A 12,369-nucleotide genomic window follows, 5' to 3' on the forward strand; every position below is an offset into this window, starting at 1 on the left:
AAAGAATAGCCGATTTGGTAATGGAAACAAGTGGGGCTAGGTAAAAACTGTAGAGGGAGACTAATGTTTGACTACAGTAACTACGTTGAAATTGATGTAGGTAGCGGTAGATAGACGAACCTGGAGAGCTGCATGATTCCAGGTTTCGGATTGAAGTTCGCAACAACGGCAAATAACTGTCTTTAAATGAAACAGACTGCGTTCCCCAAGAAGGAAAGTAGCCTGAACTCCTTATAATATAGTAAAATATTCTCCCCGGCCGGGAATCGAACCCGGGTCTCCCGCGTGACAGGCGGGGATACTAACCACTATACTACCGAGGACTTTTAAAATTACATGTGAGACTTACGTAATCGTAACTGCTATTGGTAACGGATAGACTTGAGTTCTGTTTTCTTATCGCTAGCGCTTGAATGTATTGTCCCACAGCGCTTTCGTCTTTAATACTGGTCTCCTCTTCTGTAAACCTCTTCACTTATTATCCTCTCAGTGTTTTTCGATGGTGTCAACCCGGTACACAACACTTCAGTCTTTCCGCAGATGGAGCAGCAGTAAGCTCAGATTTTTCGCATATGAAGCAGCTGTCGGCAAAAAAAAAGGTGCAGTCTGAACGAAGAGGTACGAATATTCAGTCAGACCTTGACAAGACTCCAGTGTGGTGCAAGGCCTGGCAACTTCCTTTAAATGTTCATAAACGTAAAATTGAGAATGTTACAAAACGAAAGAAACATACACTATATCCGGCGACAACAATATCAGTAAGTGAAATCGGTAAACTCATACAAATAGCTGGGTGTCGCACTTCGTAGGGGTATGAAATGGAACGATCACATAGGCCCAGTCGTGGGTAAAGCAGGTAGCAGACTTCGGATTATTGGGAGAATAACAGGGAAATGCAATCAGTCTACAAAGGAGATTGCTTACAGATCAACAGCAGGGGAAAGTAAACATACACTGTGAAGGGCAGCACGAATGGTCATACGTTTATTTAGGCTGTAAGAGAGTGTCACAAGATTAAATCTAATCTTATCCTCACGATTTGAGCACGCACAGAGGCATTTAAACAATCAATTTTCCCGCGCTCCATACGTGAATGGAACGCCAAAAAGCCGTAATAACTGCTATAGCGGGACGTAGTCTCAGAGTAAATTTTATAATGGTTCGCAGAATGTAGATGTAGATGTAACCTTAGTGTAATTTTTTGTGGATGTCCGAATTCTTGCACCCCTCTTTGCTAATAACTGATTGACAGCATATAATTTCATCCATCATGGACTACGTTGTGACTTCTGCGGCTGTTAGGCTCTTAACTAAAACGAAAAACTATATATTTCTGCACCACTCACAAAATTAGCGTTTCGACGGTTATACCGTAATTATGAGGTGAAAGACACCTTTACTTTTTTATAACAAGAATCGGCGATTTTTTTCCAGCAGCGTTTCAGGCAGGCAATGGGTTAGGTTACCACCTCCACTGGAAATGATTTAATTGTCCAAGATATCGATCGATGTGACGTTCAAATGTTTTAAAGGTATAAAAGGTACTTAGAGTGCAAGAAGAACAGTATGTGTTGCTGTCTGACGTGGAAAATCGCGTATGATTCTCACTGTGCATCCATCACATAATGTTGTGGTTCTGTCGAAAGAAACGTTACACTGTCCGTCAAAGATTTTAGGTGAAAGAACTTACATAACACATTCAAGGCAAACAAAAGATGGATTGAAACGTGAATGTTCGTCTTCTGAGTTGTTGCGCCACAGGGGCAATGAGCGTTTTTAATTGCGTATTTAACAGTAGTAGGACCTGATAACAATGTTTCTGAATTTCTATATGTTACAAATTTTTCGGTGAAAACATAATAAGAACCAAATACAGCTTCCTTTTAAGAAAATGCATGACATGAAGCTGTATTAATCTTTCATCATCACAATCAGTTTCGGTAAAATACAGTACCTCTACCAAAGGAAAGAAAAAGCCAACTTTTTCTGTGGTTGGCGTTTTCTTTTCACTGAAACAGATACTGTGATGATGGTAATTTCCTGAAACCGGCTGCAACAATAAAGAAATGTTAATACAGCTTTGTGTCATGAATTTTTTTTTTCAAATACATAACGGCGGTTTAAAATTGTCTGAAAAAAATATATAAATAGGAGAATGATGAGATTCTTCGTAAGTGCGCTGAAATTGGTTTCATTTTTATTGCTTACAAAGTAACACGACTGTAAGATGCTGAGAGATAAGAAACGAATCAGAAAGTAAGTACACACCTGGTAAGCACAGTGATCCACCTTTAATGCCTACGTTATAACATTATAGTCATAAACAAATTGAATATATGTTCAAAGACCTCAAGCCGCTTAACAGAAAGTGCCTGATATGTGTCCTCTATAAACCTCCAAAAGTAGGTAGGTTTGCCTGCTTCCAAACTGCTCTTTCAAGTCTCCAAACGACATACGAGCGACGCTAACACCAATTCTCTATACAACAGTCCTTCTAGTCCGAAATTTAAGTGGATACTTTCTTCTTCAAACGTGTAGCTCCTTTACCTTGCTTCTACCCATCATAATTATCTGAACTTGCAATTGAGGAGCAAGACATGGTTTGGAGAAGGTCTTCCATTCCCTTCTCGGGCATAAATGAAAAACTTCATGGATTTCCTAAAAAACATACTAAACTATACAGTTATGCTTCCAAAAAACAGGAAAAGGAAGAAGGGATCCTGCATCGTGACGAACTGACGAACTAAAACGGCTCATGAATCTCAGAGACGCTGCACATTGGGCATACAAAGTGGACCCCACATCTGAAAATCATACTGTTTACAAGCAGAAGCGGAGCAGTCAGTCAAGTTGTGAGACGTGCAAAACTCAGGCATGCCCATACATTAACCGACAACAGAAACAGACCACTTGTCCTACGGATACAGTTGCGTGGTCTCTGTATAGGTAACGTTGTCCCCGCCAAAGTACTGAACCGGCACTTCAACACTACCAACAATCACAGTGGAACCACAAACGAAACAGAAACTACCAGATTACTTCATGGGGGTAAAGGACTGTAGCCACCAAAAATTATATCTAAAGCATGTTGTTTGCAAAAAAAGCCATCATTTGTATCAGATCAACATGTACTGGACACGATAGCATCACAGACCTCATGATGAAGCTTATTACCGACCAACTACTGCTAACTATAAGATATATTCCCAACCATTCTTTAGCCGCAAGTGTTTTCACTGAGGTCTGGAAACTGCGACTAGTTAAGCCACTACTTAAGAAAGACGTTGCCACAGTACCTTCTGAGTACAGACCTATTTGCATTTTTGCTGCACTATCCAAAGCTTTAGAACATATAGTCCACGACCAACTAACAAACTACCTAACTTGGAACAATCTACTAGAGGCATATGCCAATCAGGAGACCATAAACATCACAGCACAAAACCCGCCTTAATGAAGGTAGCAGACGATCTGAAGCCCGCCACGGATGCACAAGAGGTGGCTGTCATGCACTTCTTAGACATCGGCAAAGCCTTTGACGCTGTTGAGTTCGACATTTTACTTCCGAAACGTAGCAGCTCAAATTTGTCGCCAAGTGGAGTGCATACCTGATGTCTCGCCAGCAATGCGCCACGCCTGGCACCATAAAGGCACAATGGAGGCAGATAGTATCAAGCGTCCCCCAGCGTCCTGTATTAAGTCCTACTCTCTTTTCCTGTATTTCGTTCGGCATTAGGTACTATGCCATTTTCATTGTCCTTCAATGATGTGTCGTCAGTCTTGTCCTACTGCAAATACCACGCTGATGGACCCCAGTTGTACCTACCTATGTGCAAAACCAATGAACCTGAAGACAGCTATCGAGAGTCTCAATACTGACACCTGTGCACTAAAACAATGGGCGCAGGATGTCTGGTTAAAGGTCACCCCATCCAAACCCCAAGCGTCTATTTGGTCATTCTGGGCTCATTAGCACGAAATATCCCTACCATCTTTAACCACAAATGGGACATACTTCTTTCCTTCAGCAAAGAATCAACGAATAATAATAGATGAAAATCTGAATTAGACTGAGCACGTTACTGTAATACACAAGGAGGCATCAGCATCTCTCCATGGCCTACAGAAATATAGAAAGGTCTTCCCTCTTGACCCGAAAATGAAACTTATACCAACATTTATACTTCAAATGACTGATTGCAGCGATATTATCCTGCAAGGCATGTCCTAAGAAAGCTCGCGGTGCCTGGAACTGCTTACGAATGTCTGTGTTCGTTCTGTCTATGATGTTCGACTCTATGATCATATTTCACCATCAATCCTGGCTGCGTGCAGAGATTTCCATACCCTCCGTCTTATCTACTGTCTTATGAACCTACACTATCCCTCATCTCTCTCCTTGATCTTAACGCTCTCGTCTGAACAACTAGGCAGAAACACTCGTTGCCATCAGAGAAAAATCCTTCTGTCACACTCCGTCGTTCAGCCACTTTCTCGAAATCCTTCTCAGTTGTCCCTCTGGAATAGCCTCCCCCATTCTATTACAGAACTAAACATCTACAGCTTCAGAAGACAGTCAATGACGTATCTATTAAAGCAACAATAATGATTACTATTTTGCCTGTATGTGTTCGTTACACTTGCACATTCTTCTTTCCGACCAGGCCTTCTTCATTTCCCAGCACTTAAGCTGGTGTACACTACAAAAATTTCCTTTTCCCAGGACTCACTATATCAAAAAAATCTCTATTTTGTCACCCATGAACCATGGACCTTGCCGCTGGTGAGGAGCCTTGCGTGCCTCAGCGATACAGATGGCCGTACCGTAGGTGCAACCACAACGGAGGGGTATCTGTTGAGAGGCCACACAAACGTGTAGTTCCTAAAGAGGGGCAGCCTTTTCAGTAGTTGCAGGGGCAACAGTCTGGATGATTGACTGATCGGGCCTTGTAACAACAACCAAAACGGCCTTGCTGTGCTGGTACTGCGAACGGCTGAAAGCAAGGAGAAACTACAGCCGTAATTTTTCCCGAGGGCATGCAGCTTTACTGTATGGTTACATGATGATGGCGTCCTCTTAGGTAAAATATTACAGAGGTAAAATAGTCCCCCATTCGGATCTCCGGGCGGGGACTACTCAGGAGGATGTCGTTATCAGGAGAAAGAAAACTGGCGTTCTACGGATCGAAGCGTGGAATGTCAGATCCCTTAATCGAGCAGGTAGGTTAGAAAATTTCAAAAGGGAAATGGATACGTTAAAGTTAGATATTGTGGGAATTAGTGAAGTTCGGTGGCAGGAGGAACAAGACTTTTGGTCAGGTGAATACAGGGTTATAAATACAAAATCAAATAGGGGTAATGCAGGAGTAGGATTAATAATGAATAAAAAATTGGAGTGCGGGTAAGCTACTACAAACAGCATAGTGAACGCATTATTGTGACCAAGATAGACACGAAGCCCACACCTACTACAGTAGTACAAGTTTATATGCCAACTAGCTCTGCAGATGATGAAGAAATTGATGAAATGTATGACGAGATAAAAGAAATTATTCAGGTAGTGAAGGGAGACGAAAATTTAATAGTCATGGGTGACTGGAATTCGTCAGTAGGAAAAGGGAGAGAAGGAAACATAGTAGGTGAATATGGATTGGGGGACAGAAATGAAAGAGGAAGCCGCCTTGTAGAATTTTGCACAGAGCATAACTTAATCATAGCTAACACTTGGTTCAAGAATCATAAAAGAAGGTCGTATACATGGAAGAATCCTGGAGATACTAGAAAGTATCAGATCGAGTATATAATGGTAAGACAGAGATTTAGGAACCAGGTTTTAAATTGTAAGACATTTACAGGGGCAGATATGGATTCTGACCACAATCTCTTGGTTATGAACTGCAGATTGAAACTGAAGAAACTGCAGAAAGGTGGGAATTTAAGGAGATGGGACCTGGATAAACTGAAAGAACGAAAGGTTGTAGAGAGTTTCAGGGAGAGCATAAGGGAATAATTGACAGGAATGGGGGAAAGAAATACAGTAGAAGAAGAATGGGTAGCTCTGAGGGATGAAGTAGTGAAAGCAGCAGACGATCAAGTAGGTAAAAAGACGAGGGCTAGTAGAAATCCTTGGGTAACAGAAGAAATATTGAATTTAATTGATGAAAGGAGAAAATATAAAAATGCAGTAAATGAAGCAGGCAAAAAGGAATACAAACGACTCAAAAATGATATCGACAGGAAGTGCAAAATGGCTAAGCAGGCATGGCTAGAGGACAAATGTAAGGATGTAGAGGCTTGTCTCACTAGGGGTAAGATACGAGGGCAGTTCAATAAGTAATGCAACACATTTTTTTTCTGAAACAGGGGTTTTTTATTCAGCATTGAAATACACCAGGTTATTCCCCAATCTTTTAGCTACACAACACTATTTTTCAACGTAATCTCCATTCATTGCTACGGCCTTACGGCACCTTGAAATGAGGGCCTGTATGCCTGCACGGTACCATTCCACTGGTCGATGTCGGAGCCAACGTCGTACTGCATCAATAACTTCTTCATCATCCGCGTAGTGCCTCCCACGGATTGCGTCCTTCATTGGGCCAAACATATGGAAATCCGACGGTGCGAGATCGGGGCTGTAGGGTGCATGAGGAAGAACAGTCCGCTGAAGTTTTGTGCGCTCCTCTCGGGTGCGAAGACTTGTGTGAGGTCTTGCGTTGTCATGAAGAAGGAGAAGTTCGTTCAGATTTTTGTGCCTACGAACACGCTGAAGTCGTTTCTTCAATTTCTGAAGAGTAGCACAATACACTTCAGAGTTGATCGTTTGACCATGGGGAAGGACATCGAACAGAATAACCCCTTCAGCGTCCCAGAAGACTATAACCATGACTTTACCGGCTGAGGGTATGCCTTTAAACTTTTTCTTGGTAGGGGAGTGGGTGTGGCGCCACTCCATTGATTGCCGTTTTGTTTCAGGTTCGAAGTGATGAACCCATGTTTCATCGCCTGTAACAATCTTTGACAAGAAATTGTCAACCTCAGCCACATGACGAGCAAGCAATTCCGCACAGATGGTTCTCCTTTGCTCTTTATGGTGTTCGGTTAGACAACGAGGGACCCAGCGGGAACAAACCTTTGAATATCCCAACTGGTGAACAATTGTGACAGCACTACCAACAGAGATGTCAAGTTGAGCACTGAGTTGTTTGATGGTGATCCGTCGATCATCTCGAACGAGTGTGTTCGCACGCTCCGCAATTGCAGGAGTCACAGCTGTGCACGTCTTGCTTGACCTTGTGGCGATGATGACACACGCTTTGCCCAACGACTCACAGTGCTTTTGTCCACTGCCAGATCACCGTAGACATTCTGCAAGCGCCTATGAATATCTGAGATGCCCTGGTTTTCCGCCAAAAGAAACTCGACCGCTGCCCATTGTTTGCAACGCACATCCGTTACAGACGCCATTTTAACAGCTCCGTACAGCGCTGCCACCTGTCGGAAGTCAATGAAACTATACGAGACGAAGCGGGAATGTTTGAAAATATTCCACAAGTAATTTCCGGTTTTTTCAACCAAAATTGGCCGAGAAAAAAAATGTGTTGCATTACTTATAGAACTGCCCTCGTAGATACTGCCTACAGGAAAATTAAAGAGACCTTTGGAGAGAAGAGAACCACTTGTATGAATATCAAGAGCTCAGATGGAAACCCAGTTCTAAGCAATGAAGGGAAGGCAGAAAGGTGGAAGGAGTATATAGACGGTTTATACAAGGGTGATGTACTTGAGGACAATATTATGGAAATGGAAGAGGATGTAGATGAAGATGAAATGGGAGATACGATACTGCGTGAAGAGTTTGACAGAGCACTGAAAGACCTGAGCCGAAACAAGGCCCCGGGAGTAGACAACATTCCATTAGAACTACTGACGGCCTTGGGAGAGCCAGTGCTGACAAAACTCTACCATCTGGTGAGCAAGATGTATGAAACAGGCGAAGTACCCTCAGCCTTCAAGAAGAATATAATAATTCCAATCCCAAAGAAAGCAGGTGCTGACAGATGTGAAAATTACCGAACTATCAGTTTAATAAGTCACAGCTGCAAAAAACTAACGCGAATTCTTTACAGACGAATGGAAAAACTGATAGAAGCCGACCTCGGGGAAGATCAGTTTGGATTCCGTAGAAATGTTGGAACACGTGAGACAATACTGACCTTACGACTTATCTTAGAAGAAAGATTAAGGAAAGGCAAACCTACGTTTCTAGCATTTGTAGATTTAGAGAAAGCTTTTGACAATATTGACTGGAATACTCTCTTTCAAATTCTGAATGTGGCAGGGGTAAAATACAGGGAGCGAAAGGCTATTTACAATTTTTACAGAAACCAGATGGCAGTTATAAGAGTCGAGGGGCATGAAAGGGAAGCAGTGGTTGGGAAGGGAGGGAGACAGTGTTGTAGCCTCTCTCCAATGTTATTCAATCTGTATATTGAGCAAGCAGTAAAAGGAAACAAAAGAAAAATTCGGGGTAGGTATTAAAATTCATGGAGAAGAAATAAAAACTTTGAGGTTTGCCGATGACATTGTAATTCTGTCAGAGACAGCAAAGGACTTAGAAGAGCAGTTGAATGGAATGGATAGCGTCGTGAAAGGAGGATATAAGATGATCATCAACAAAAGCAAAACGAGGATAATGGAATGTAGTCGAATTAAGTCGGGTGATGCTGAGGGAATTAGATTAGGAAATGAGACACTTAAAGCAGTAAAGGAGTTTTGCTATTTGGGGAGCAAAATAATTGATGAGAGGATATAAAATGTAGACTGGCAATGGGAAGGAAAGCGTTTTTGAAGAAGAGAAATTTGTTAACATCGAGTATAGATTTAAGTGTCAGGAAGTCGTTTCTAAAAGTATTTGTATGGAGTTTAACCATGTATGGAAGTGAAACATGGACGATAAATAGTTTGGACAGGAAGAGAATAGAAGCTTTCGAAATGTGGTGCTACAGAAGAATGTTGAAGATCAGATGGGTAGACCACATAACTAGTGAGGAGGTATTGAATAGAATTCGGGAGAAGAGGAGTTTGTGGCACAACTCGACGAGAATAAGGGACCGGTTGGTAGGACATGTTCTGAGGCATCAAGGGATCACAAATTTAGTACTGGAGGGCAGCGTGGAGGGTAAAAATCGTAGAGGGAGACCAAGAGATGAATGTATACTAAGCAGATTGAGAAAACCAGTCTCAGGACTGAAGACCACAACAACAACAACAAATACTTTTTATATCAGCCACTATCGTTATTATTATTATTATTATTATTAGCATAATTACTAATAGTAGTAGTACAAGTACCGCCATTATTAACTTTATTATTTGATAGTCAGTATTAATAACTCAAATTGCCATTATAGACACGCAAATCATTGTAATATTATTTGTCATACCAAAAATTCTAGGTAATTTTAACGTGATCAGGTGCTGCACGTGTGAAATCCTGGCCTGATGTAAGAGAGGGCCAGATGGCTCTAATCAAATCACGTTAAATAAATAAATGCCGAAACTTGCCACTGAAACACCTTTGTTAAATATGCTTTCCATCTAATGATGGTTTACCGCCGCGCAGGATTAGCCGAGCAGTCTAAGGCTCTGCAGTCGTGGACTGTGCGGCTGGTCCCGGCGGAGGTTCGAGTCCTCCCTCGGGCATGGGTGTGTGTGTTTTTGTCCTTAGGATAATTTAGGTTAAGTAGTGTGTGAGCTTAGGGACTGATGACCTTAGCAGTTAAGTCCCATAAGACTTCACACACATTTGAACATTTGAACATTTTTTGATGGCTTACCAGAATTATGGCCCAAACTCTCATGCGGGTACGATATCTGTGGATGATATCTTATAAGTGTGCTTTTTCCTCCTTAAAATATGGGGTCAGATTGGTGATGTTTCCTTATCAAAGTACTATGGATCGAATGGAGAAGAGTTGTAATAAAAAATGAAGTTTTTACGTTGGCCATGGTGGCAGAACGTAAAAATTTGTTCTGTGAGACCCCCGGGTAACGCAAAAGCAAATCTGGAGCGACAGGATGATAGGGATGATGCCACCTGTGTACTTCAGATACCATTTTTTGACGTTGTTAAAATGCAGGCAAACAATTGTAACGAGTACAGAAGGTAATAAAGTTAAAGCAGGATTAGATCCTAGAAACGAAAATCGAAATTTTCAGGTTTGTTACCCTTTGGATGATTGAAACCAAATTACTTTAGAAATAAATACAGTACCTTAGCTGTTACAACCTGAAAATATGGATGTTGGAATCGCATATATCCTCTTAAAAACTGTGCCGTCAGAAACAGCTACAGACGTACCCTGATGCTGTTTAGTAAATAAAATCCCTAATCCGAGGTTAAGCAGTAGAGACAGTGTGCGGTGCACAGCTCTGTTTATAACTGTGGCTCAGCGTAATCGAGGGTCGAACGGTACATGTCTACATTCATGCCCTGCTATTAAACAAGCTGCAAAAAGTAGTTGTCACCTTGATCCTTCAATCTAATTATCCAAGCATTGCCACATAATGCGAATTTTTAAATAAAAAACATGTTGTAATAAAATAGAATAGTAATAATAATAATAATAAGGATAATACGCTACTGAATAACTGATGCACACGACAGTAAATAGTTCAAACTGAATGACTTCTACTTTATGGGAATTTATGAAATCGTTAAAGCGGTCCTGCAATATTTCACTTACGAATGAAAATAAAATAGTAACACTAATCAAATGCAGTACAGTTCTTTAATATGTAATTAGAATGGTAGCTAATACTCCACATACTATTTCAGCATTAATGATACTAAACAAAAAGTTCCATTCTGTTAAACTAAACACAAAATTTTCGCCAGCAAATATATACATAAGGCCGACTACCGGATCAAAATATTAAAATTGGTGAAATCACATTCCTGAACTCAATCCAGTACATCTTCCAAACTACAAACTAAACGAGTTTATGTTAAACACTGCCCATCATCTAGTACTCATGACTTGTTAAATATCCAGCCAGTTCTCAGAGTTTCTAGTCTCAGTTGAGTTGGAGTTTTTCTAAATACAAATGAAAATTAAAAGTGTTACTGCAGTCATTCGCTACCGCCCAAAATCTACCAATTTTACAAGCGTGAAACAATACTATGAGCTCACCAACACGCAACCTCAATATGGATTCATAGAGACTGACTGTCAGATGCAGAAAGTTCAGAAGCGGCCGCTCGCTCACGCTTTTAAGCCCTCAATTTCCCCTCCAAAACTCGCAAGTTACTTAAAATATGGAAAATGGACCACAATTCAAAACACATTATATATGTTAAATGAAAGATCTTTCACTCCCAGTCAACTTCAGGCTATACACATCAATCTATATCTAAAAGTTTAAGCATTATCAAGTAAAATATGAATTTTGTGGATGCACACTTATGATGAATACAAAGAAAAGGTTTTTTAAAATACGCAAAACAAAAAGTTGGCCTGCTCAATGGATGCCTCTTTTTACGCTTTATTCAATGGTGGTATCAAATCTCAAATGCTTATTACCACTCTTGAATGAGAAGTGTCGTTAATGTAGGCTGAAATAACATTTAATTAAATAAACTATGAATTAAGTAATGATACAGACACATGTCACATGGTTAAGTAGGGAGAGGTATAAGGAATGTCATGCATGCTGCATTCATTTGCCATGAAGCTGTGGAGAATACAATGATCTAACAGAATTACATAATTAGACAGATATGAAATATGTAATAACTCTAAAAATTAAAAATATAGGACTATCTGGTTTTCCGTGATGATAGCTATTGTTCTAAGCTACCATCCAGTATCTTGTTCATCAAGATCACATGGAGCGTTCAAGAGTTAATAGTCTTTGATGATTTGTTGTAAGCTTGTTCACTTAATGTGATCACCTAACTTCTGTAGTTCAGATGAATCTAATACCACTTGAGAGCGTCGCCAAGCTGATTTTGATTTTTCAAGCGAAAATTATTTAAAAAAAATACTTACATTCTAAATGAGACATGAACTACTGTCATGTGTAGAAACACTATTAACAGAAAATTAAAGTGCACAGAAAATTGATTTTTCTAAAATAAAAGGCCGTACAGCAGGAAAGAAATGAAGAAAAACATTTAAGTAACACACAAATTTGGCCAGCAAGCAAATACATTTCAAAGCAGTTTTTATTTTAATGAGGGTTTTCATTTTCAAGTACTTCTTTCAAGTTAACTTTTGGTTTCTGTTTAGGCTTGCAGTACAGCATTGGACGTAATACTGGTCGAATTGTAATACTGTTTTGAATTTTTTATTTGGAAAGTAAGAA

At 40.4% G+C, this 12,369-nt stretch overlaps 1 non-coding gene across 1 annotated transcript; it reads right to left on the bottom strand.

Annotated features, from left to right (window-relative positions):
- Positions 1-251: 251 nt before the first annotated feature.
- Trnad-guc (transfer RNA aspartic acid (anticodon GUC)) lies at positions 252-323 on the bottom strand. Its single transcript has one exon. It is a non-coding gene; the product is annotated as a tRNA-Asp (tRNA).
- Positions 324-12,369: the final 12,046 nt, after the last annotated feature.

The sequence above is a fragment of the Schistocerca serialis genome, chromosome 10, assembly GCF_023864345.2.
Source record: "Schistocerca serialis cubense isolate TAMUIC-IGC-003099 chromosome 10, iqSchSeri2.2, whole genome shotgun sequence".
Classification (NCBI taxonomy): domain Eukaryota; kingdom Metazoa; phylum Arthropoda; class Insecta; order Orthoptera; family Acrididae; genus Schistocerca; species Schistocerca serialis.